This window comes from Gossypium hirsutum, chromosome A10 (assembly GCF_007990345.1).
Source record: "Gossypium hirsutum isolate 1008001.06 chromosome A10, Gossypium_hirsutum_v2.1, whole genome shotgun sequence".
NCBI lineage: Eukaryota > Viridiplantae > Streptophyta > Magnoliopsida > Malvales > Malvaceae > Gossypium > Gossypium hirsutum.
The window spans coordinates 79,122,306-79,149,922 of NC_053433.1; the positions used below are offsets into that span (position 1 = coordinate 79,122,306).

A 27,617-nucleotide genomic window follows, 5' to 3' on the forward strand; every position below is an offset into this window, starting at 1 on the left:
CACAACTTGGGACACGTCAGTGTGTCCAGGCCGTATGGGTTACTTGACCATGTCGCCAGGTTATGTGACTCACTGTCGATTCCCCTATTGTGCATATGGCCTGGGGCAGGCCTATAACACCCCTAACCCGTATCCGTCGCCGGAGTAGGGTTAGGAGGTATTACTGATCAATTCACAACATATGGCATACATTTATCAACCATAAAGCATTCATTTTCATATATCAATCAACACAATCACAATGTCCTTAAACATGATTTAGAAGTGGTTCGGGATGAAATCGATAACATATAAAAATTTTGGACACTTAGAAAAATTTTAAACATACAGGGGTCACATGCCCATTTGAGCAGGCTATGTCCTCACATGGCTCCAGACACGCCCGTGTCTCAGGCCGTGTGGAAACAGGGCATACGAACTGACTTGGGTCACACAGCCAACCACACACCCATGTGTCTAGCTTGTGTGCCCTTCGAAGTGGCCACACACGACCGTGTGCCAGACCATGTGCTACACCATGCCAAAACTGTAGGGTATATTGACTTATGCAACATGGCCAAGTCACAGGCCATGTGCCAATTAGGGGGTATACTGACTTGTACCACACAGCTAATCACATGCCTGTGTGTGAGACCGTGAGGAGCATACTGACTTTATTTTAAAATCAACACCAGGGGACACACGGCCGTGAGTCACACATGATTGAGACACACGCCCGTGTCTTTGTTCGTATGGACAAAAATAGGCCATTTGCAAGGCCAATTTGCCACTCTTATTTATGCTCACCTAAACAATCAAAATGGTACCATTTCATCATTCAAATAGGTAACCAAAATCATCAACCAAATGCACAATTCATGAAATATCCATTTCAACCAATTTAATACTCAATTCAATGCCATTTACCTAATCAAATACTTATCAACTCAACTTCTAAAATCATATTTCATCAAAGCATTTCTCAAGTACTTAAACTCCACAATTCAATTAACCATGCTCATACTATACCTGTAAAAATAAACCTTTTCTATTAACCAAACACACATCAACATTAACATCATTTACAAGCCAACTTTCATGGTTATAAACACAACCAAAATACCCCATCTAGCCTATACATGTCATATACCATATATACACAACTCAAAAGTACCAAATAGATGCCCGATAGTGCGATGATATTCCCGAAAACTTCCAGATCTGAGCTAGCTTTGATTCACTATAAAACATAGAAAAATAACACGAAGTAAGCTTCATAGCTTAGTAAGCTCGTATGTGAACAACTTACAAGCTTCATAGCTTAGTAAGCTCGTATGTGAACAACTTAATTCATATAATAAATACAAATCAACCAATTACACATGACAACACCATATACAAATCAACTACAAACCTTTTTCATGTCTCAAAACATGATCAAATACAATCTCATTGAACTTTCACTGTTTAATACTCAAATAGATTCTGTATATACTTGTATCGCTTTGTACTAACCTCTTTATCAACCACATCATTCGTGTACCCGTTAAACCATTCAGAATAGAATTCAAATACTCATAAATCCCGTACAGTAAGTACCTATACCATGGCCCGTAGCCAAATCAAGGTAACTTATTTGAAGAACTATTTCCATGGCTCGAAGCCCAAACATCCAATATGCATGGCCCGAAGCCAAATCGGTATAACTTGCACCCGAAGTGATAATAACATGGCTCAAAGCCAAGTCATCCGTTATGCATGGCCCGAAGCCAAATCGGTATATCATCTTATAACATATCACCAGTATTCAAAATCTATTCTTAATGTTCAACCGGGACTTATAGCTTGTTGATTCCATCTTCGAATATATCCGTAGAATCGTATTTTCAATTCATACATTAATGAAAATCTCATAATCATAGTTTAGGCAATATCAAATCATTTTACATACAATTATAAAGAAATCGTCACATACGAACTTACCTCGGGTATGAAAACGACGAAATGAGTCAATTACTCGACAATCTTGCCTTTCCCCCGATCTAATTCTGGATTCCTCTTTTCTTGATCTAAATATATTCAAAATTAACTTATTCAATCTAATATTCTTTCAATTTAATCCAAAACATACATTTAAGCCTTTTTACACATTAGCCCCTAAATTTTCACATTTAATCAATTTAGTCCCTATTTCACAAATACACAAAATTCACATAATTTCAATAAAACTCATGCTTACCCGAATTACCATAGTGCCCCTAGCAGCCCAAAACTTTCATTTACTTCACATTTCAACCACTCAATTTGCATATTTCACAATTTATTCCCTTTTTGACATTTTTGTCAAAAATCACTTAACAAACCTTGTAAAACTATAATCAAGCTTTCATATTTCAACATTAAGCATCAAAGATCACATAGATTCAACAATAGAAGCTCTCAAAAACTTTAACAATTTAGAAATTAAAGGTATGGACTAGCTAGATTGAGCTGCAACGATTACAAAAACATAGAAATCATCAAAAACCGAGTTAAAATCGTACCTTAATCAAGGATTCAAAGTGACCAAATGGAAAACCTAATTTCTTGGCATTCTTCTTCTCCAATTTCGGTTCCAAGTGAGAAAGATGAACACAAATTTCATTTGTTTTTATTTTATTAACCTTTATTTATCTTTTTACTAATTTACCATTACAAATAATTCATATTCACACAAATTCCAAACCAAATATCATCCACTAACTCACAGTTGGACTATTTACCTCTTAAGGACTTAAAATTTAGGGTTCTATAGCTATTTAACACCTTTAGCTAATAGAACGGTACTTTTGCATTTTACGCGATTTAGTCTTTTTTCTCAAATTGAATAATTAAACGATAAAATTAACTCATGAAATTTTTACACATATCAAATAACATGTTGCAAAAACCAAAAATAATATTAAAATAATTTTTTGACATCGGATTTGTGGTTCTAAAACCACTATTCTAATTTAGCTAAAACCGGGCTGTGATAACTCTCCCCCCATAGGGATTTTCGTCCCTGAAAATCTTACCAGTGAATAGGTTCGGATATTGCTTTCTCATAGCATCCTCGGGTTCCCATGTAGCTTCTTCAACCCCATGTTCATGCCATAATACTTTCACTAATGCGATTTTCTTATTTCTTAACTCTTTGATCTCACAAGCTAAAATTTGAATCGGTTCTTCAACATTTGACATATCAGACTGAATTTCAACCTCGGTCGGGGAAATGACATATGAAGGGTCGAATCGGTATTTTTGAAACATTGATACATTTTTCTGACTCATACGGTCTGATGAATCGCGGACTCAATTTCCCTTTCCGACCAAACTGTAATATCTTTTTCCACGGTGACACTTTCAAAAACACTTTATCCCTAATCTAAAACTCAATATCTTTCCGTTTCAAGTCTATGTAAGATTTCTGTTGATCTGAAGTTGCTTTCAAACTATCACGAATTACTTTCACTTTGTCTTCAGTCTCTTTGATCAGATCAACTCCATGAATCTTATTTTCGCTAAGCTCAATCTAGTACAAAAGTGTTTGACATTTACGACCGTATAGAGCTTCATACTGATAAACCATAGATTATACATATTTTTACCCCATGTTTAATGCATTTTATAGATGATTTCTCATTAGAATTGGTGAATTCGATGCTCCTAATGCTTTAATTTCATGTTTTGTGCTCAGGAGACCACCAAGAGTCAAAAGGAACCAGAAACGAGCCAAAAAGGGACAAAACAAACCAAATCGAGAAGATGACACGGCTTAAGCTTTGTCAGATGGGCAGCTCACACGCCCGTGTCTTTCGAGGGTGTCGACCAAGGCTTTCACGATTCACACAGTCTGGCCATTGACCCAAATGGCCATGTGCAATTTAACGGATCGAACACGGCCTGGCAATCAAGTCACACGGCCGTGTCACAAGGGCGTGTCCCTGCTGAGCCCAAGTTAAGTCCAATTCAAAAAAGGCCACTTTGGAGGGTTTCTAGGCATTCCAAAGCCTATAAATACGCACTATAGGAGGAGAAAAAGGGAGACAGAGAAGAGGGGTAAGGAATTACCCTAAGGAAGCCGATTGATCCATTTCAGAAGCCAGATTCATGATCACTATTGAAGATCTCTCCTCAATTTCCCTTTAGGAGTTTTGGGTTTTCTTTATGTTTTGTATTCTTTATTCTTCTGAGATGTTTTCTTATTTAGTTATGACCTAAATCCCCTAAACACCTAAGGGGAATGAAACCTAAGATGAATCTTGTTACTATTTTCTGAATCGTATGATAAATATTTAACTTGTTCTTAATTATGTGTTCTTAATTCGTGTTTTGATATCCCAGGATATTGATTCAAGAAACGCTCTTATTCAGAGGAGGAATAGACCCTGTCTAAGAGTACATTGGCCATAATTAAGCGGAGTTGATTACGCACTTAGAAATAGGGTGACAAAATTTTGCCGAATTAGGGTGAAACCTAATAAGGGGATCCATAGATCGAGTTAATGCAACCCTAGGGTGTTAATTAGAGAAAAGTCTCGGTTATTCAATCTAGGGATTAGACATTATTAGTCTTGAATAGGGATAATAACATAACTTAGGGATCTCTACGAAACAAGTTGAATGAATAAATCATCCGATTCGGAGCCAAAATAATAAATAAAGTCTAGGTGGATTTTTCATTAGGTATTGTCTCAAGTCAATCGATTTTCCTAAAAGCAATTCCCCAATTCTTTTCTCTGTGCGTTCTTAGTTTAAATAATTAGTTAATTAAAACAAACCCTTTTATTCCTAGGCTAGATAATAAAAAGATAGTTATTACTAGTACTTTTGGTTCCCTTGGGTACGACATCCCGGTCTTGCCATTACTATACTATTGTTCGATAGGTGCTCTTGCCTTTTCATCGTGATAATAGTTAGTTTAGGTTTGATCTTCATTATAAAAATTTATTACTTGTTACAAATCACTGCGATCAAGTTTTTGGTGCCGTTGCCTAGGATCTGAAATATTAGGAACACTAAATTTTTATTACTTTAGCCATTTATTTTTCTAGTAATTTAATTTAATTTAATTTAATTTAATTTTACTATTTATTAATTTACTTTTTCTTTCTCTTGGCAGGATTTTATAGTTTATGACTAGAAGAAACCTGTCAAGACCCTTACTTTTTGACGAAAAAATCGATCGAACAGTTCGGTGAAATCAAAGAGAAATAAGGTGTAGTTTACGATACACAGAAAACAAACAAGAAGACAATACTCTACCTCCAACTGACGAGATGGCTGAAGACCAAGACAATCAGCTACCTCCTACAATTGCAGCTAATCAAAATCCTGCTCCACGTACTATGTATGACTATGCTAAACCCTCTTTAACAGGAACTAAATCAAGTATAGTTAGACCTGCTATTGCTGCGACTAATTTTGAATTAAAACCTAACATTATTCAGATGATACAACAGTTTGTTCAGTTTGATGGTTTGCAGGATGAAGATCCCAACACTCACTTAGAAAATTTCCTGGAATTTTGCGATACATTCAAAATCAATGGCGTTTCTGATGATGCCATCCGTCTTCGGTTATTTCCCTTCTCACTGAGAAACAAAGCTAAACCGTGGTTAAACTCGTTACCACGAGGGTCTATCACTACTTGGGAGCAAATGACCGAGAAATTTTTACTAAAATAGTTTTTGCCGGCTAAAACAGCTAAATTACGTAATGATATCTCTTCTTTTGTACAGATGGTTTTAGAAACACTTTACGATGCATGGGAAAGATATAAGGACTTACTGAGAAGGTGCCCTCACCATGGGTTGCCGCTTTGGCTTCAAGTACAAACATTCCACAATGGTCTGAATCCCACGACTCAGCAAATGGTTGATGCAGCTATTGACGGAACCATCAACAAGAAAACACCTGAAGAGGCTTATGAATTCATTGAAGAAATGTCACTGAATAACTATCAATGGCAAGTCATGAGGACTAAGCCAACAAAAACAGTCGGCGTTTATAACATCGATTCAGTCACCATGCTCTCTAATCAGGTAGAACATCTCAATAAAAAGATTGATAGTATTCTTGGTTCTACACAGGTACATCTAGTAATGAGGAGTGACTCAAGCGGAGGAGGTGTGCATACAGAATACCAATCCTTCAATCCTACAACTGAAGAAGAATAAGTCAAATATATGGGTAATAATAACTGTAGATCTCAAAATAACCTATACAATAATACTTATAATACAGGTTGAGGGAACCACCCAAATTTCTCCTAGGGTGGTCAAGGAAATCAAAAGCCACAAAATCCTCAGGGTTTTTAACAGCCACCTTATCAACAAGAGAAGAAACCGAACCTTGAGGAGATGCTCTCAAAATTTATATCAATGTCAGAAATCCATTTCCAAAATACCGAGACAACACTTAAGAATCAACAAGCATAGATCCAAGGACTAGAAACTCAGATAAGCCAACTTTCTAAACTAATCTCGGAAAGACCACCAGAAAAATTATTTAGTAATACCAAATCAAGAGAGCATGTCAAAGCGGTTACACTAAGGAGTGGGAAAGTGTTAGCAGAATCTGAAAAGAAGTTAGCACAAGAAGCCGTGGAAAGCGAAAGGAGGGAAGAAAAACCTGAAAATAGTGACAAACCAGTGTCGGAGGAATATACACAACCGGTTCCATATCTAGCAAAATTAAAAAAAGACCGTATTGACGCATAATTCAGTAAGTTTCTTGAACTTTTTAAGCAATTACATATCAACTTACCTTTTGTTGAAGCTATCTTGCAGATGCCTACATACGCAAAATTTTTGAAGGAGCTTTTAACAAATAAAAGGAAGTTTGAGGACTTATCTACGGTAGAACTCAACGAGGAGTGCTCCGCCATACTCCAAAATAAGCTGCCAACCAAACTAAAAGATCCAGGAAGTTTTACAATCCCTTGCTTAATTGGTAATCTGAATATTGAAAAAGCACTAGCTGATTTATGCGCTACTATTAATTTGATGCCCTATAAAATGTTCAAACAGCTTGGTCTTGGGGAACCTAAACCCACTAGGATGAGTATTCAATTAGCCGATAGATCTGTTAAATATCCCAGGGGTATTATAGAAGACGTACTTGTAAAAGTAGATAAATTTATACTCCCTATTGATTTTGTTGTGCTTGACATGGATGAAGATGTGGAAGTACCCTTAATTTTAGGGCGCCCATTCCTAGCCACTGCTAGAGCTGTGATTGACGTGGGTGACGGTAAATTGGTACTTAGAGTAGGTGACAAGGAAATGATCTTTAAAATTTATGATGCTATGAGATCCTCTAGGGAACAAGATGATTCATGTTATTTCATTGACTCTATTGATCATATTACTCAAGACTCTTTTTAGGAAATTGTACAAGAGGAGACGACAGAACCGTGTCCAGCTTAAGACGAGGAGATAGGTGAGGAACCTAATAACCATCCGTCAAAACAAGTAGAATATGAGGGTATTAAGATCAACGATGAACTTAGGCAAAAACCCTTGATTGAGGAGCCTCCCAAACTGGAACTTAAACAATTACCAAATCATTTAGAATATGCATTCCTTGGAAATAATTCTACATCACCAGTTATTATTGCTTCTAATTTGCAAACCAAGGAGAAAGAGGAATTAATCCAAGTATTAAAAGAACATAAAAAGGCCATAGCATGGAAAATTTCCGACATTAAAGGAATCAGTCCTTCTTTTTGCACCCACAAAATTTTAATGGAAGATGAATACAAACCATGTGTATAAGCTCAAAGACGTCTAAACCCCAACATGAAGGAAGTTGTAAAAGCCGAGGTAATTAAGCTTCTAGATGCTGGAATCATTTATCCTATTTCTGACAGTTCTTGGGTAAGTCCAGTGCAGGTTGTCCCCAAGAAAGGAGGCATGACGGTTGTGACCAACGAGAAGAATGAACTAATCCCAACAAAAACGGTTACAGGATGGAGATTTTGCATAGACTACAGGAAACTGAATGACGCCACAAGAAAAGATCACTTCCCCTTGCCATTCATTGACCAAATTTTAGAAAGATTATCCGGGCACATGTATTACTACTTCCTAGACGGACTCTCTGGTTACTTCCAAATCCCAATAGCTCCTACAGATCAAGAAAAGACAACATTCACATGCCCATATGGTACATTCGCTTATCGTAGAATGCCTTTTGGATTATGTAATGCCCCTGCTACTTTTTAGCGCTGTATGATAGTTATATTCGATGAACTTGTGGAAGATATCATGGAAGTCGTCATGGATGATTTTTCGGTATTCAGTAACTCTTTCCATCTCTGCCTTAAAATTTTAAAACGAGTTTTAATAAGATGTGAAGAAACAAACTTTATGCTTAACTGGGAGAAATGTCACTTCATGGTTCAAGAAGGTATTGTACTAGGGCATAAAATTTCTAGTAAAGGGATTGAGGTGGATAAATCTAAAGTAGAAACAATCGAGAAATTACCACCTCCTAGTTCAGTTAAGGCTATTAGAAGCTTTTTAGGACATGCTAGTTTTTACAAAAGATTCATTAAGGATTTTTCTAAAATAGCTAAGCCTTTAACTAAATTGCTAGAAAAAGATATACCTTTTAACTTCGAGCAGGAATGTTTAGAAGCATTTAATACTTTAAAGGATAAATTAATTAATGCTCCAATTATAATTGCACCTGATTGGAACTTGCCATTTGAACTAATGTGTGATGCGAGTGATTTTGCAGTAGGTGCAGTACTGGGACAGCAAAGAGACAAGCATTTTCAACCTATCTATTACGCCAGCAAAACCTTAACGGCTGCACAAGAAAACTATACTACTACGAAAAAAGAGTTGCTAGCTGTGGTTTTTGCTTTTGATAAATTTCGATCATATCTCATATTGTCTAAAGTTGTTGTTTACACTAACCATTCCGCCCTTCGCTATCTTTTAACTAAAACCAATGCAAAACCTTGACTCATCCGATGGATTCTTCTTTGCAGGAATTTGACTTGGAAATTCATGACAAGAAAGGAGCTGAAAATCTAGCAGCTGATCATCTGTCCAGGCTCGAGAAAACCAATACCAGAGAACTAGATGACGTGGAAATTAATGATTCGTTCCCTGAAGAACAATTTTTCGCTATATCTAACCCGAGGTACCTTGGTCTGCAAACATCGCGAATTTTTTAGCTGCTAACATTATCCCAAAAGGGTTAACACACTAGCAAAAGAAGCGATTCTTTAATGATGTAAAAAACTACTTTTGGGATGATCCATTTCTGTTCCGCAGATGTGCAGATCAAGTCATCAGAAGATGCGTTACAGGATTAGAAATATCAAAAATATTGGAACACTACCACTCAGGGCCAACCGAAGGACACTATAGTGGAACAAAGACCGCACACAAAATACTTGAATCAAGTTTTTATTGGCCTTCGTTATTCAAAGATGCCAGCAGGTATGTTACTTTATGTGACAAATGCCAACAGACAAGTAACATATCTAAACGTGATGAAATGCCTCAAAACTATATACTTTCTTGTGAAATATTTGATGTGTGGGGTATCGATTTCATGGGCCCATTCCCCAGTTCATTTGGAAATAAGTATATCTTAGTAGGAGTTGACTACATGTCCAAATGGGTAGAAGCTCAAGATCTACCTACTAATGATGCTAGAGTGGTAGCACGTTTCTTTCAAAAACTCTTTTCGAGATTCGGAACACCTAGAGCAATTATCAACGACAGGGGCACTCATTTTTGTAATACCCAATTTGAAAAAACCCTTAAGAAATACGGAGTTCATCATAGAACGGCCACCCCATACCATCCTCAAACTAATGGACAAGCTGAAGTAGCAAACCAAGAACTCAAACGGATCCTTGAAAAAGTGGTAGAATCAAACAGAAAAGACTGGGCAACAAAAATAGACGATGCCTTATGGGCTTACAGAATCGCTTTTAAGACTCCTATAGGGACATCACCTTACAGACTGGTTTATGGCAAAAGTTTTCATCTCCCATTCGAACTAGAGCATAAAGCTTTTTGGGCTATTAAATTTCTAAACCTTGATCCCGAACTTGCAGGAAAAAATAGGTTGATGCAGCTGAACGAGCTAAATGAATGGTGAGCCCATGCATACGAAAATTCACGCCTATACAAGGAAGTAACAAAACGACGCCATGACATTCGTTTAAAGCAACGAAAACAATTTGAAGTTGGAGATCTTGTCTTACTATACCACTTAAGACTCAAATTGTTTCCCAGGAAACTAAAATCACGATGGTCAGGACCCTTCGTAATTCAATCTGTTCATCTATATGGCACGATAGAGGTAAGTCACCCATGATATGGTACTTTCAAAGGAAACAGACAACGTCTCAAACTTATAATAGTGAGGATTTTAAAGTCGATGGAAAGGAACTACGACTCTACAAACCGCCCTGAGTATACTAACAAGGTAACAGTCGAGCTTAGACTATAAACAAGTGCTTCTCGGGAGGCAACTCGAGTACTAACCATTTTAAATTATTTTAAATTCAAGTTTTAAACATTTAGGTCACTAACAGAGTATTTGAAGTACAGGTTCCCAGCACCACATGGCCGGTAACACGACCGTGCGTAAGGCCTTGTGCCAAACATGGAGAGAAACACGGTTGTGTAAAAACAGGGTAAATGATTTCCCCAAAACACGGGATGTGATAAATCCCTACGGCCATGCTTAGTACATTGGGTGTTTATATAGGCTTTGGGATGCTTCAAAACCCTTAAAAGTGGCCTTTTCCAAGTAGAACTAGACTTGGGCTCAACAGGGACACGGTCGTGTGCCACTCCCGTGTGGGGTGGTTTAGGCCGTGTTAAAGTCTGTTAAATGGACATGGGCATGTGGTCTACCCATGTGAGGAAGTCCAGGCCTTGTTGATTTCCCACGTTGACCCACTTTCTCCATTTTTGGCCCGTTTCTCGCTCTTTTTACTCTCCTATGCTCACCTAAGTATAAAACATGAAATTAAAGGATTATGAGCATCAAATTTCACAAATCTAATGATAATTCATCCAAAAATGTACTAAGCATGGGATAAAAATATGTATAAATTACGACTTATCATGAATCGAGAGTAATCGAACCATTCGAGTGTTGTAAAGGTGTCGCACCTGCATCACCGGACACGACAGTGCCCGCAGTTGCAACGGTGGTGTTCTGGTGGCCGACGGTGGTTGAGTAGTTGAAGAGTTACACTCCTACTGGGACTCTACAAGAGAAATTGATTTCAAATTAACTATTCCAAAAATAATATTATTTTAATAGTTTAATAGTAAATTAAATTTAATACTTATCTTAATAGTATTCTATTAATTTAATATTAAAGTGATTATCTTAATATTAAATTTAATTTAATGTTTATCTTGTAGGTAAACATTCTATTATTTTAATAAGATTTAATATTAAATTTAATCTAATATTTATCTTGACAAATATTATATTAATTTAATATAAAGTGATTAAGTTTAATTATAGTTGAACTCTCTAAACTCTCCCTATATAAATAGAGCCTTAGGTCATTATTTTACGCACTTGAATCCAAGAGAATGTTGTAAAGAGAAAATTCTCTGAAGAGATTATTTCAGAAAATTTTTTCAGAAAATTTCTAGAGATATTTTTTCTGATTTATAACATGACGCAAAAGTTTAAAGAAATTGAAAAATTACCCCACTGGTAAATTTTGTGACAAAATTTTTGATTCGAAGTGAGCCCACACTCGACAAACATGGGTTTGAGGATAGCGAAGTAGACTACTGAGTTAAACGCTCATCCTAGACGAATCGAAAAGGTACAATTTTGACTAAGTGTTTATTACTTTAGATATCACAACCAAGATCTTGTTTTGGAAAAATTTTCAAAACTCTTGTTTCTCCCTAATTTTATTTTCCGTTGAATTTTTCAAACTCATTTTTTCCAACAATTTCTATCATGAGCCAGGTTGTGCTCTATCTATAAGTATAACAGATAATCAAAATAAATTTCTCTTCTTCTTGAATGATTTGATTACATAGAAAGCAACATTCTTTGGATCTTATGCATGTTTTGAGTTATATATATGAATGGAAGCGATATTAAATATTTGTTATATAATTATTTTTTATTTTCGAGGTTGTGGCTCTTAGGAAATAGCCTATGGACTATCATCTCCACGTAAGGCTAATTTTTATAAAATTCATAGAATTCTTGTGAGCCATAAACGGACATAGGACTTAAATGTAAATTTTCCAAAAGCATTCATGGTGAGGAAAAGATGTGATAGTAGTTGAAGACCCAAGGAATGTCTTGTAGAGAAAAATTATGTAATTTTAGTTTTTAGAAATAGAACCATGGAAACCTTGGTTGGCAATTTTATTTTAATTACATGTCCCATTATATATTTGTTTTATAATTGTTTATAATATTTATATTATGTAATGTTATAATCATGATTTATATATGAGATGATCCACAATTAATCAATTTAAAACTAATAAGTGTGCTAATGAGAAAATACACGTGTAACACCCCTCGCCCGTATCCGACGTCGGGATAGGGTTTGAGGTGTCACCAAACTTAACTCAAGCATACGCATGTAAAACTAGGCCATAAAATTTTGGTCAATTTAAAACTTTTCATTTGATACTCAATTTGTCCCTTTATAGGACTTACGAGACCCAAAACATACATTCAAGATGATTTAAGTTTAAACTGAGAACTTAAGAAAAACTTGGAAAAGTTCATGCCTTAGGGTTCCACACGCCCGTGTGACTCAAGACACGCCCATGCCCTTAGCCCTTGTGCAACACTGACTTTAGGGCACAACCATGACACACGCCTGTGTGGCCTACCCATGGACAATACTGACTTAAAAGTTTAAGTGCAATGGACGCACAACCATAACACACACCCTTGGGGGTGAGCTGTGTGTCACACATGGCCTAGACACATGCCCGTATGTCTTACCCGTGTGGACAAACTAGGCTATCTTCCAAGCCATGTTGCACAACCTACACAAGATCATTTCAACACACTAATTCCATCCCAAAAGACATCAATTCATTCATAGAAAGAACATCATATACATTTACCAAAATAAATAACAGCCATTATCTAGGCTTAATATAAAATGAAGGGCTTTTATCTTAAGCCAATTTACATGAACAATTTCTCAATAATACAACTTCCTAGTCTAGCCTTATACATGCCATAATCAAAAATATAAATCCAACTATACCGAGTATTACGGCTAATAGTGTGATCGATATCTCTGACTTCAAGGGATCCTTGAGAAATTTGGCAGTACTGAAAGAAAAAAGAAAGGAAAGAAAGTAAGCATAAAGCTTATTAAGTTGCATATAAATAAATATACAACAATAGTTTCACGATTTATCATCATGCTTATAGCTCAAAGGTAAGCATAACTTGACTTACTCATTACCGTCCACTCAAGTCACATTTTCTAATTGAGATCATTACACATGTATACCAAAATAGGTACCTGTAACACTCAAAATAGTATCATACTTTCCTTATTAAATCTCTTTCTTAACTTCATACTTTCCTTATTAAATCTCTTTCTTAACTCTTAAAGTTGAGCCTTTTGGAATAATACCGGATATTCTATAAGCCTCAAACATGGGTTAAGTTGCCGATGCCATATCCCAGACATGGTCTTACACTAGCTATCTTCATCGAGGCTGATGCTATGTCCCAGACATGGTCTTACACTAGCTCTCGTGTATAAGTGCTGATGTATATTCCAGACATGTCTTACACTGGCATGAAGCTTAGTCGATGCATGTCCTAGACACGTCTTACACTGGCTATCATCATTGAGGCCGATGCATGTCCCAGACACGTCTTGCACTGGCACTCATCTCTACGCCGATGCCATGTCCCAGACATGATCTTACACTGGCTATCGTAATGTGGCTGATGCATGTCCCAGACACGTCTTACACTAGCCCTCGTCTCAATGCTGATGCCATGTCCCAGAAATGGTCTTGCACTGGCTCTCACATAACCCAATGCTATGGCATGAACATCCGGTTTGTTTCCTGGGGTTCTCACTGGATCTTTCTACTTTTTCAATCATAAATATTCATACTCAGTTCAAAATCTAGAGATTCATGCTATATCAAAATCAATAACAATCGAATACATGAATTTAACAATATCGCTATATTATTTACATACAACTTACCTCGATTTACAAAAAGTACTTGACTAGACGGCTTAATCGGATTGCTTGGCTTTGTCTCGATCTAGGCTCGGTTTTGGCAAATCTTGATCTATAATAGCAAAAAATGTACTCATTTAGTCATTAATTACAATTAGGCATTCATAATTTCACATCTTTGGTAAAATGACCATTTTGCCCCTAGGCCTAGCAAAATGACCATTTTACCCCTATATTCGAAAATTAATTTTTTATCAAATTTCTTCGTATTTCAAGCCTAGATAAACTCTTTTTACTCCTATAGGAACCCCAAATTCTCACTATTTCATACACTTATTACCTATTTTACAACTTATGCAAAATGTTTCCTTTAAGTGTTTTCAAGCTAACACCTTTTTCAAAAGTTGGTTATAACACAACTAGGACTCATATTCCTCCATAAAAACTCAGCATCTATCACAATTACATCCATGGCAAAATCCTAAACTCTTGACCATTTTGCAAGATATCACCCTCATTTGAAAGCTCATGCTTCAAGGGTCTCAAAAGTGTGAAAATCTTAAAGAAAAGTCATTAAAACCACTTACTTGTGAAAGGAATAAGTTGCTGAAAAATTTAAGCTTTCAAACCCCCTTTCATGGCTAAAAATTTCGGTGAAAAGAGATGAGAAGAAAAGAAATTGACAACCTTTTTCTATTTTGTTTCTTTTTTGGTCAAAATAGCTACCAAACTTCTACCTACTTTTAAAATTTGTCTCCTCTATGTCTCATGGCCGGCTATCCCATCAATTAAGGGCCTTTTTGCCTACTAAAGATCCCTAATTTTTATTCTTTAATAAAATAACACCTTTAGCCATCAAATTATGACTTTTACACTTTATGCGATTTAGTCCTTTTTCGCAATTGGGCTTACAATCGTTAAGATTAACTCGTCAAATTTTTCAAACACTAATATAATCATGCTATAATCTCATAATTATAATAAAATAATTTTTATAACTTTATATTTGTGGTCCCGAGACCATTGTTCTGTCTAGGCCCTAAATCAGACTGTTACATTTCTCCCTCATTAGGGATTTTCGTCCTCGAAAATCTTATCGGTGAATAAGTTCGAATACTGCTCTCTCAGAGACTCCTCGGGTTCCCATGTGGCTTCCTCGACTCCATGTCTATGCCACAAAACCTTCACAAGTGGTATACTCTTATTTCTTAACTGTTTGACCTCTCGAGCTAAGATCTTGACCAGCTCCTCACCATAAGTCATATCTGGAAGAATCTCAACCTCACTTGGTGCAATTACGTGCGAAGGGTCAAACTTGTATCGGCGTAACATGGACATGTGAAACACGTCGTGAATCTTTTCTAACTCTGGCGGAATATCCAATTGGTTGGCAACAGGCCCTACTCTCCCGATAACCTCATCAGGTCCTATGAAAGGAGGACCCAACTTGCTTTTTCTACCAAATCTGAGGACTTTCCTCCACAGGGAAACTTTCAAAAATACCTTATCACCGACCTCAAACTTAATCTCCTTTCGTTTGAAATCCGCGTAGGTTTTTTGTCTATCCGAGGCATCTTTCAAACAGTTGAGAATCACCTTAACTTTTTTCTCAACCTTTTTGATCAAATTAACCCCGTGAATCTGACTCTCTCTCAACCCCGTCCAGAATAAGGGCATTCGGCACTTTCGCCCGTACAAAGCCTCATAAGGTGCCATTTTTAGACTCGATTGATAGCTGTTATTGTTGGCGAATTCAACCAATGGTAAGTATTTTTCCCAACTTCCTTGAAATTCAAGAACACAGCACCTCAACATGTCTTCTAAGATATATATTACTCTTTCTGGCTGTCCATCAGTTTGCGGATGAAAGGTCATACTGAAACTCAACTTAGTTCCTAGAGCCTCTTACAACTTTTTCCAAGACCTCGAGGTGAACCTCGAGTCTCGATCGGATACAATCGATAACGGCATACCATAAAGCCTTACAATCTCAGAAACATATAAGTCGGGCAACTTTTCAAGGGAGTAGTCGCCACGCACTGGTATGAAGTGTGCTGACTTAGTGAGTTTATCGACAATAACCCATACTGTATCTTTCTTTTTCGGGGTTAGTGGCAAACCTATTACAAAATCCATGGTGATCCGATCCCACTTCCATTCGGGAACCATAATAGGCTAGAGTAACCCAGAAGGCACTTGGTGTTTAGTCTTTACTTGCTAACACACTAAACACTTAGAGACAAACTCTGAAATGTCTCTTTTCATTCCCAACCACCAATACATTTTCTTCAAGTTGTTATACATTTTCACGCTACCCGGGTGGACGGACGAACAACCACTGTGTGCCTTTCACAAAATCTTCTGAATGAGCTCACTATCTTTGGGTACACAAACTCTATCTTTGAACATTATACAACCATTAGTACTAATACAAAAATCTGACTCAATCTCTGATTCACACTGAGTTCTCTTGGCTTGCAGCTTCTCGTCATCTTTCTGAGCTTCACGGATTTCATGAAGAAAAGTCAGTCTGGCCCTCAACTTTGCTAGGACCGATCCATCACTAGATATAGTCAACTGAGTGTTCAAGGCTCTCAAGGAAAACAATGACTTCCTACTCAAAGCGTCAACGACTACGTTTGCCTTTCCCGGATGATAGTCAATAATCAACTCATAATCTTTTATTAGCTCTAACCATTGTCGTTGCCTCAAATTCAACTCTTTCTCAGACATCAGATACTTTAGACTCTTGTGATCAATAAATACTCGGCATCTCTCACCATACAAATGGTGTCGCCAAATCTTCAGTGCGAACACCACAGCTGCCAGCTCTAAATCATGACTCGAATAATTTCTCTCGTGAGGTTTTAACTGCCTCGAGGTATAGGCTATATCCTTGCCTTCTTGTATGAGCACACACCCTAAACCATTTTTGGAGGCGTCACTAAAAACTACAAATCTTTGCCCGACTCCGGTTGCACTAAAATTGGGGCTTCGGTCAGCAAAGCCTTTAATTTCTCGAAACTCTGTTGGCATTCTACTGTCTATTCAAATTTGACTTCTTTCTGTAAAATCCTTTTCATCGGTGTAGCTACCATAGAGAATCCATTTACAAATCGTCTATAGTATCCCGCTAGCCCCAAAAAACTATGAATCTCTGTTACATTCCTTGGCGGTTTCCATTCTACAATAGCTGAGCTTTATTTGGGTCAACTCTAATTCTGTCAGCCGACACAATATGCCCTAGAAATATGACTTCGTTGAGCCAAAACTCGCTCTTACTAAACTTGGCATAGAGTTGCTTATCCCTCAAGGTCTACAATACAGTTTTCAAATGCTTCGCGTGCTCACTCTCGTTACGTGAATAAACCAAGATGTCATCAAGAACGACGAACCTATCCAAATACATTCGGAAGATGCGGTTCATCAAGTCCATAAATACTGCTGGGGCATTTGTCAATCCAAAAGACATAACAAGAAACTCGTAATGCCCATATCTTGTCCGAAAAGCAATCTTCGGTACATCTTATTCCTTGACTCTTAACTGGTAGTAACCCGACCTCAAATCTATTTTAGAAAATACAGTGGCTCCTTTCAGTTGATCTAAGAGATCATCAATCCTCGGTAAGGGATACTTGTTCTTCACTATTACTTTGTTAAACTGCCTATAGTTGATACATAACCTCATCGACCCGTCTTTCTTTTTTATAAAAAGTACCGGAGCACCCCATGGTGAATAACTCGGTCTAGCAAAACCCTTATCTGTTAACTCTTGCAACCGTACTTTCAACTCTTTCAACTCAGTGGGGGCCATTCTATACGGTGCAATCGAGATTGGCGTTGTGCTAGGAACTAACTCGATACCAAACTCAACTTCACTTTCTGGAGGTAATCCAGGCAACTCTTCCGGAAAAACATCTATAAACTCACAAGCCACTGGTATCGACTCAATCTTCGACTCGGACACTTGAGTATTCAGCACAAAAGCTAGATAAGCCTCATACCTTTTTCTCAAATATTTTTCAGCGTTCAAAGACGATATTATTACAGGTGATTTATCCAAGTCACCTGGTCCAACCTGAAGAATATTCCCATCTTCACACTTTAACTCAATAATTTTCTTCCCATAGTCCACTACGACACTATGAGGAGTCAACCAATCCATCCCGAGGATTACGCCAAACTTATTGAACGAAAATAACATTAAATTTTTCGGGAAACAATGACCCCTAATTGTCAAAGGACAACTCCTACATACTTGGTCAACTAGAACATATCTACCCAAGGGATTGGCCACTCTTATTACAAATTCAGTACACTCCACTATCATGCTCGTTCGAGGAATCAGTTCCATACAAATATAGGAGTGGGTAGACCCCAGATCAATCAAAACAACAACATAAATATCATGAATAGAAAAAGTACCGATAATCACGTCGAGAGACTCTGTATCCTCACGGGTACGAATAGCATAAGTCCTCGCAAGCGCTCTGCCCTCGGACCTCGCCACTGTATCTCTAGTCGCGCCTCTACTGTTAGCTCTACTACCCGGATTCTTTTGTGGTCTCCCCCTCAATGGAGCATTGCTTGCCTTCATTTCTTGCTTCCTCCCTCTTTCTTCCATTTCAGGGTAATCACGAATAAAGTGGTCTAGTGATCCACACTTGAAACTGTAACAGCCCAATTTAGACCCTATTCGGAATGCTGGTTTTTGGACCACGAATCCGAGTCAGAAAAATATTTAAAAATTATTTTCAATGTTTATTATGTGCGAATTTATATGTATGAAATTTTCGTGCTTTATTTTTATCATTTGAGTGTTGATTTAATTAAAAGGACTTAATCGTGCAAAATGAAAATTTAATGATTAAATGTGAATAATGCCTAATTGATATTGTCTTTACAGTATGAAGTACTAATGTTGTAATAAGGCCATTTATTATATGTGTGGACGGTTTTAGATATGTTATATATGGTTTTCTAATTAAACTTTAAAGGTTAAATATGTAAAATAGTAAATAATATATACAATATATTATAACATTATTAAAAGCCATGTGAATGTGTTCATACTTTGGACCGAAAGTAACAAAGAAAAAAAGAAAAGAAAGCTTTAGGTATTCGGCACTTTGGAAGCTTAATCAAGATCAAGAACCAAAGAAATCAGATTTGGATTGGAGGAAAAACTAATATCGTCAATTAATCATCCCGTTCCGATCACCATTGTCCGAGGTAAGTTTATAAGCAAATAAACATAGTTATTTTTTTAATAAAAATAAGTTACATGTGCTAAATTGATATATTAGTGTGACAGCCCAAAGTTGACCCTAGTCGGGAAGTGGTTTCGGGACCGCTAAACCGAGTCACCGAAATGTTTGAATGTGATACTTATTGTCTAGAATATGTAATTATGAATGTGTGAAAATTTCAAGCTTCAATTTGGTTGATTTCATGTGAATTTAGTCAATAGGACTTATGTGAGAAAATTCTAAAATGTGATAGGTCAATGTGTGAGGACCTATTAGTGCATGTGGACAAAGGGGGACTTGCATGTCAAATTCCCCCCCTACTAGTAGTGGCCGGCCATGACAAGCATGGTAGACCAAGTTTGATGGCCAAGACATGTCATAGACATGTTTTGTTGGTGCATCATGGGTGGAAAAAAATAAAATAATAGGCATGGAAATTAAATAATGAAAAGGAGTATGATGATTACACACAAAAAAAAAGTGTGTAGTTGATTCTTTTCCCCCCATTGCCGTGAGCTAAAGAAAAGAGAGGAGAAGATCTTTGTTCATCCTTTTCTCACCTTCATTTAGCCTAAATTAGAAAGAAAAACAAAGAAAAAATTTTCTCATCCTTTGGTTCATCCTTGGCCAAAAATTTTAAGGAGGAAAGAAGAAGAAAGGTGAAGAGATTCGGCCATGCATGTAGCTAGGCTAAGGTATGTTTGATGATGTTCCATGAGATGCATGCATGTTTTAGTTGTTAGCTTGAGTTCTACCTAGCCCATGGTCTAAATCTTGCTATGTGATGGAATTGGCACTTGACCATGGATGCATCATTCTTGGTTGGTGTTTGATGTTGTGGTGATGAGGCATGAGGATGAGTTAAGATTCGGCCTAGGTGGAGGTTGTGTTAATGCCATTGCATGCAAAATATGAAGCTTGTTAATGATGCATGTGATGATGGCTTGATGATTCTTGAACCTCCTTTTTAGCATTTTTGTGTGAGCACATATGTGCATTGGTTGCTAAATGGAGAAGAATCGGCTAGCAAGATGTGTGCTAAGGCCGAATGTAACTTTGCATGTTAATGAGCAATGCATGTGTTAAATTGATGAAAAGGGGGAGGATGCTTTACTAGTGTGTATATGTGTGTATTAAGTGTTGAAATCGACCCCAAAAATAGACATGCATATTCGGCCAAGGGGAAAGAAATTAGCTAATATGTTGTGTTGATGCATGATTTTTGCATGTATGAGACTTTAATGTCTAATGTATAAATATGGGCTAAGTGCCTTGTGTTCATCTTTTTGATGCCTAAATGATGAAATCAATTTATTTGTTTAATTAAGCTCAAGAGCAAAGGGGAAATAAATCCGATAAAGGGAAGGAAAAAGTGGTTGAATAGCTAGCGGAATCGTTCGACAACACCCGAGGTAAGTTCTTGAGTAAGAGAGCTTAAATTACGATGTGATTAAATCATGCTCTATGTGTGGCTATTGAGCCGAATGTGCAAGGACGATATGTGCCTTGTGTTTGAGTTTCGCAAATGAAAATGAAATATGAATGTGCCATGAATTATTGTTTGATGTGCATGATTAATTGAATGCTGTCCGGGCTAAGTCCCGAAGGCTTTGTGCTAAGTGAATATATCCGGACTAAGATCCGAAGGCATTTGTGCGAGATACAAATTCCGGGTTAAGCCCCGAAGGCCTTTGTGCGAGATACTAAATCCGGGTTAAGTCCCGAAGGCATTCGTGCGAGTTGTTAAATCCGGGTTATGTCCCGAAGGCATTGTGTGAGTTACTAAAACCGGGCTATGTCCCGAAGGCATTTGAACGAGGAGCTATATCCGGTTAAATCCCGAAGGTACGTGATTTGGTAATGAATGAGCTTGCTGTAAAATTCCAGCGAATACTCGAAAAACATCCCAATATGGGGATATGTTACGTATGTGTTGAATTTAATCGAGCCCTTACAAATAAATGTTCGCTCAGTTGATAAACGAGCTACCGGCCTTCGGCTAAGTTAGTCTATTGTGTATGTACATAAGGGTTGTTAATGTTGTGAAGCAAGTTTGATATCGGTAAATTGCGTATTGTGAAATATTCCGTTTAGCTAAATGTGTGTTATTATTTGTTTATGTTGGAATTCCTTGCTCAAAACTTACTAAGCATAAATTGCTTACTCGTTACACTGCTCCTCTGTTTTATAGATTTTTGGTTCTCCAGCTATCAGACTCGGGATCTTGAAGTCGAAGTCGCCCACACTATCAAAGGCTCTTTTGGGGACTATTTTGGTTGAATTTTGATATGGCATGTATAGGACTACCCATTGTTGTTTTTCGAGTACTTTATGAAATGTATAAGTGTACAGCCATGCGAAAATGGCTTGTAGAAGTGGAGTATGGCATTAGACAATTCATGTTTATGAATGTATAGATGGTTTCATGATGTAACTATAGTTGGAATGGAAGTGTTGAGCAAATGATCAGCCATTGGAATGGCTAAGTATGATCATATGTGGGCATATGTATGACAAGGCCCTAGTTGGTCCATGAAACCCCGAAAATAGGTAAGGTTTACTTTGAAAACAGAGGCTGACAGCAGCAGTGGTGTGGATTGGAAAAATCACAAGAATTCGTAGGAGTGGAATTAAATAGTGAATAAATTATGTAATCGAAACTTGATGAATCTACTTTCATATGAAAGTAACGAAACAATCATATGAACAGTACAGTAAGAGATATTCGGGTTCTTCTGGAACAGGGCCAGAACAGTTTCTGGATTCCCTGTTCCGATTTTGGAAATTCACTATAAATTGACCAGAGATAATTAGGGGTCATACCATATATGTATGGATTCCTCTCTGAGTCTAGTTTCCAAAGAAACAAACGGCATCAGTATTGAAGCTCTGTGCAGAGAGATATCCAAGTCGTAATGGGAAAAGGTCAGTGTAGTCGACCCCTGTAACATGGGAGACTTTGACTAATAAACTGTACTAATTGGCCTGACCAAAAATTCTAGAAAAAAATACATAGGTGGGGACATGAGTCTAGTTTCAGGGAAAAATCACAAAACTGATTTTCGAGTTGTGAAACTCAAGATATGATTTTTGAAGCGACTAGTACTCAGACTAGGCAGTGTCTGGAAAAATTTTTCAAAGTTTGTTAACATCTTGTGTCCGACTCCAGTGTCGGTCTCGGGTTCGGGGTGTTACAATTAGAGAATGTATAAATGATAGCTAAATATGTGTACACTTGGGAACTATGTTTACGATTCAATTCGATCAAGATTTGACATCTAAGAAGCCCCGTACGAACCTTAGGAATAGCTAGGATACATATGTCATGACATAGGATTTTTTATATGTTTTCTCGTGTAAGACCGCGTCTAGGAAGTTGGCATTGATATGGGATTTAGAGTAAGACCATGTTTGGGACATTGGCATCGTAATTGTGATTCATGTAAGACCCTGTCTGGGACAGTCGCATCGACATGTGATTACATGTAAGACCACGTCTGGGACGTTGGCATTGTACGATATGTGTTATAATTCGAGTATCTTTTTTAATTTTGAATGGTTCAACAGGCAAGGATAAGTTACGAATGAATGTGAAAACAAGTTAAAATGAACAGGTAGATGACAATTTATTACCTTTTTGGATATAAGGTAAGTTGATTATTTGATATGTGATACAAGTTATATATGACGTTAATGGTAGTGATTGTGTATATAAAAATCTATATGTGGATTAATGTACAAGTATGTGATATTAATGTTTGGTTTTTGAGCTTATATTCGGCCTAATGTTACATGAAGAATAAATTGAAATGTGAAATTCATATTGATATTAAAGGATTTATGTGCATTCGATTAGTAGGTATTTGAAATATGAACCTTAGAATGAGTTTATAGGGAAGTATATATATTCAGTAAAATAAGGTCTATGTGATATTAAACATGTTAATGAAGCAATGTGTTTTGGAAATGTTATAATTTATGTATAGATAAATGTTTGGTAATTAAATTTCATAAGTATGGCTTGGTTATGCCTTAATAAATTATCGATGCCATTGAGATAATACTTAAATTAAGAATTGAGCTATGAATGAAGTGAATGAAACCATAAGTTTGAGTATATGATTACTCATATTTTAATGATATATATATGTATGGTATGGAAATGTGAATTTCATACTTAAGCCAAATTTTATATGTGCATTTGTTTATATGGTAATTGAATGTGAAATTATGACTAAGGAAATGTGAATTGTATAAATGTATTATGATAGTATGTATTCGATCAAGTGAAATTTTTATTGATATTGAGTATGAAAGATGATTTTGGACAAAGAACGAATGCATGTTTGGACAAAACTTAATTCATGTTTAGTTATATGTGGATATTTGAATTTACAAGTATGGTTTGGTTATGTCTTATTAAATTATTATTGTTATTGAGTTAATGTTTGCTTATGACTTACTAAGCTAAGATAGCTTATTGTGTGCGTGTATTTTTACTTCTATTTATATATTTTGGAGACTAGTTGCAGGCTCGGGGATCATCAGCAAAGTCTATCACACTATCGACTGCTTTCGGTACTTTTAAAAGTTGAATTAGAAACCTATGGCATGTATAGGCTATACTACTTTTCGAATATGGTTGAAGTTGTATATATATGTATAAGCCATGCGAAAATGGCTTGTCCATTTTGTTAATCTTGGAATTTATACTTTGGCTTGATGATTATGTTTGGTTGTGGTTTTGGTTGATTTGGTTTTGGTATATATAAGTATGGTATGTTTGATATTTTACTCATGAGTTTATTGATTCAAATATGTCTTGTATTTGGTTTTATTGAGAAATGGGAATTTGTGCATATATGGCTAAAACTTTGGTTTTATAATGATAGGTATAAAATTTGATTCATAGTGTACTTTCATTGAATAGTTGAATATAAAATGACTTAATATGGTCTTGTGATTTGGAAAAAGTATATTTCCTATATGTATTTTAAAGCATATGAATTTAACTTGTTTGTATTCGGCAATTGTCTTTGGATTTTGACCATTTGAATAGTAAATTTGAATGCTTTGTTGTGTGTTTTCAAATTATGTTAGTTTATTAATAATTATTACCACATAAGAGATATATGTTCAAGACAAGATATTTATATATAATAAATGTGTTAGCTTATTAAAATTCTTTCATTACGTAAAGAAATGGATAAGAATTATGTTGGTAAATTAATCACGATTTGGTATTTATATATATATTTACATATAAGTATATGAAGTGATGGGTTGATTTATATATAATGGTATGTGCGTAGTTGAATATGTATTTTTTGAATTGGTCTTGAATATGAAGTTTGTTATATTGCAAATACATTGTTTGTATTGTTCTTAATGTGATATGAAAATTTTGGATAATGTTTGGAATTAGTTCTATGTAAGAACATACGCTTGTAAAGAGATTTAGTAAGTTAAAAGTGGACAATGAAATATGCATTACTATATTCGGTCGAGGTTTTGTAAAGTGACTAAATGAATAGTACTTTAAGTTATAAGGAATTAAGTTTGTTATTTTCTAAATGGTGCCAAATGGAACTTGTCAAAAATGAGATGTGTTTGAATATCTTTATTTATTATGTCTTATATATGTGTTTATAGATTGTAATATTATATTATATTTATGGTATGAACAAATGCAATGAGATAAAATGATATGTTCAGTGCTTATTGCTTATGAATTATAAATCTGATTATGTGTTTAGAAAGTACCGCAATATGATTTGCAAAGAGATTAATTTAGTTTTATTTATATTAATAATTATCTGTTTTAAGAGTTTCAATAAAATTATGCATATGATTATTTGGAAGTTATATTTCGTCTGGTAATACCTCGTAACCCCTTTCTGGTGACGGATACGGGTTAAGGGTGTTACAGAAACAACCCCTCTCATTTACTCGACATTCACCTAAGTGGCATCTCCCACATTGTGGACACTCTTGCCTATCTGGCCGAGTACTACCAAAACTAGCGACCGAAGTGGTCTGGGCTTTAGATGTCATATTCTGATGATTCTTGTTCCTCCTCGAATATCCCACAAGAGCGTTTGATCGGGCAATAAATTATTTCGACCTCTTGGAGGAGGACTGATGCGTATTCCCCATCTGTCTTCTCTTTAAATCTCGCGACTCAATGGCCACCTTCCTCCTCTCATTCACCAGCTCTTCTGCTTTACATGCTCTCTCAACGAGCACTATAAATTCTCTTAACTCTAGGATGCCTACAAACACTCGAATGTCTTCATTGAGGCCATCCTCAAACCTCTTACACATAGTAGCTTTAATGGATACGCATTCTTGCGCATATTTGCTGAGCTTCACAAACTCACGCTCATACTCCGTAACAGTCTTACTACCTTGCTTTAACTCTAGAAATTCCTTCCTTTTCTGATCCAAGAATCTCTAGCTAATATACTTCTTTCGAAACTCTTCTTGGAAGAATTCCCAAGTGATCCTCTCTCTCGGTACAATAGACATGAGAGTGTTCCACAACTGATAAGTCGAGTCTCACAGGAGTGACACGGCACACTTCACGCACTCATCAAGTGTGCATAATAGCTCATCGAATACGCTTATGGTATTTTCTAGCCAAAACTCCGCTCTCTCCGATCATCATCTACACTAGCCCGAAATTCCTCGGCCCCTTGCTTTCGGTTCTTGTCTACCGGAGGCTTCTCTCTCCTGAACATGTCTGTACCTTGCGGAGCCACCGGGGCATACTGAAGAACTGGAGGAGGTGGGGGAGGTGGAGTGTTCGAGTTCGCACGAACGAACTCCATATACCAAGTATTCATCATTAGGAGGTAGGCTTCCCTTGCCCCTCCGCCTTGGCCCATACTTACGGGCTCACTCTCTACCGGCGCGGTCCCTTCTGCGGGAGCCGACGTATTACTTTCCACATCATCCACCGTGGTTCTATCAGGATCCATTACTATATAAAAACACATTTTTTAGTTGTCAAGAATCGTCACACTATCAATATATATATTTATGGCATGTATGGCTAGACTTGTACTTTAACTAGATTAGTCTTAGAACTGACTAAACCATGCTCTGATACAACTAAATGTAACACTCTTCGCCCGTATCGGACGCCGGGACAGGGTTCGAGGTGTAACCAAACTTAACTCAAGCATACGCATGTAAAACTGGGCCATAAAATTTTGGTCAATTTAAAACATTTTATTTCATAATCAATTTGTCCCTTAATAGGACTTACGAGACCCAAAACATACATTCGAGATGATTTAAGTTTAAATTGAGAACTTAAGAAAAATTTGGAAAAGTTCATGCCTTAGGGTTCCACACGCCCATGCCCTTAACCCGTGTGCAACACTGACTTTAGGGCACGGCAATGACACACGTCTGTGTGGCCTACCCGTGGACAATACTGACTTATAGACACGACTATGTCACACGCCCATGTGGCCTACCTGTGGACAATACTGACTTAAAAGTTTAAGTGCAGGGGACACATGGCCATAACACACACCCATGGGGGTGAGCCGTGTGTCACACACGGCCTAGACACATGCCCATGTGTCTTGCTCATATGGACAAACTAGGCTATCTTCCAAGCCATTTTGCACAACCTACACAAGATCATTTCAATATACTAATTCCATCCCAAAAGACATCAATTCATTCATAGAAGGAACATCATATACATTTACCAAAACAAATAATAGCCATTATCTAAGCTTAATATAAAATGAAGGGCTTTTATCTTAAGCCAATATACATAAACAATTTCTCAATAATAGAACTTCCTAGTCTAGCCCTATACATGCCATAATCAAAAATATAAATCCAACTATACCGAGTATTACGGCTGATAGTGTGATCGATATCTCTGACTTCAAGGGATCGTTGAGAAATTTGGCAGTACTAAAAGAAAAGAGAAAGGAAAGAAAGTAAGCATAAAGCTTAGTAAGTTGCATATAAATAAATATACAACAACAGTTTCGCCATTTATCATCATGCTCATAGCTCAAAGGTAAGCATAACTTGACTTATTCATTACCGTCCGCTCAAGTCACATTTTCTAATTGAGATCATTACACATGTATACCAAAATAGGTACCTGTAACACTCAAAACATTATCATACTTTCCTTA

General features: G+C 36.7%; 1 non-coding gene across 1 annotated transcript; it reads right to left on the minus strand.

Moving 5' to 3' along the window:
• Positions 1-5,708: 5,708 nt before the first annotated feature.
• On the minus strand, positions 5,709-5,815 carry LOC121209103 (small nucleolar RNA R71). The gene has a single exon (XR_005904220.1). It is a non-coding gene; the product is annotated as a small nucleolar RNA R71 (small nucleolar RNA).
• Between the last annotated feature and the right edge of the window lie 21,802 nt (positions 5,816-27,617).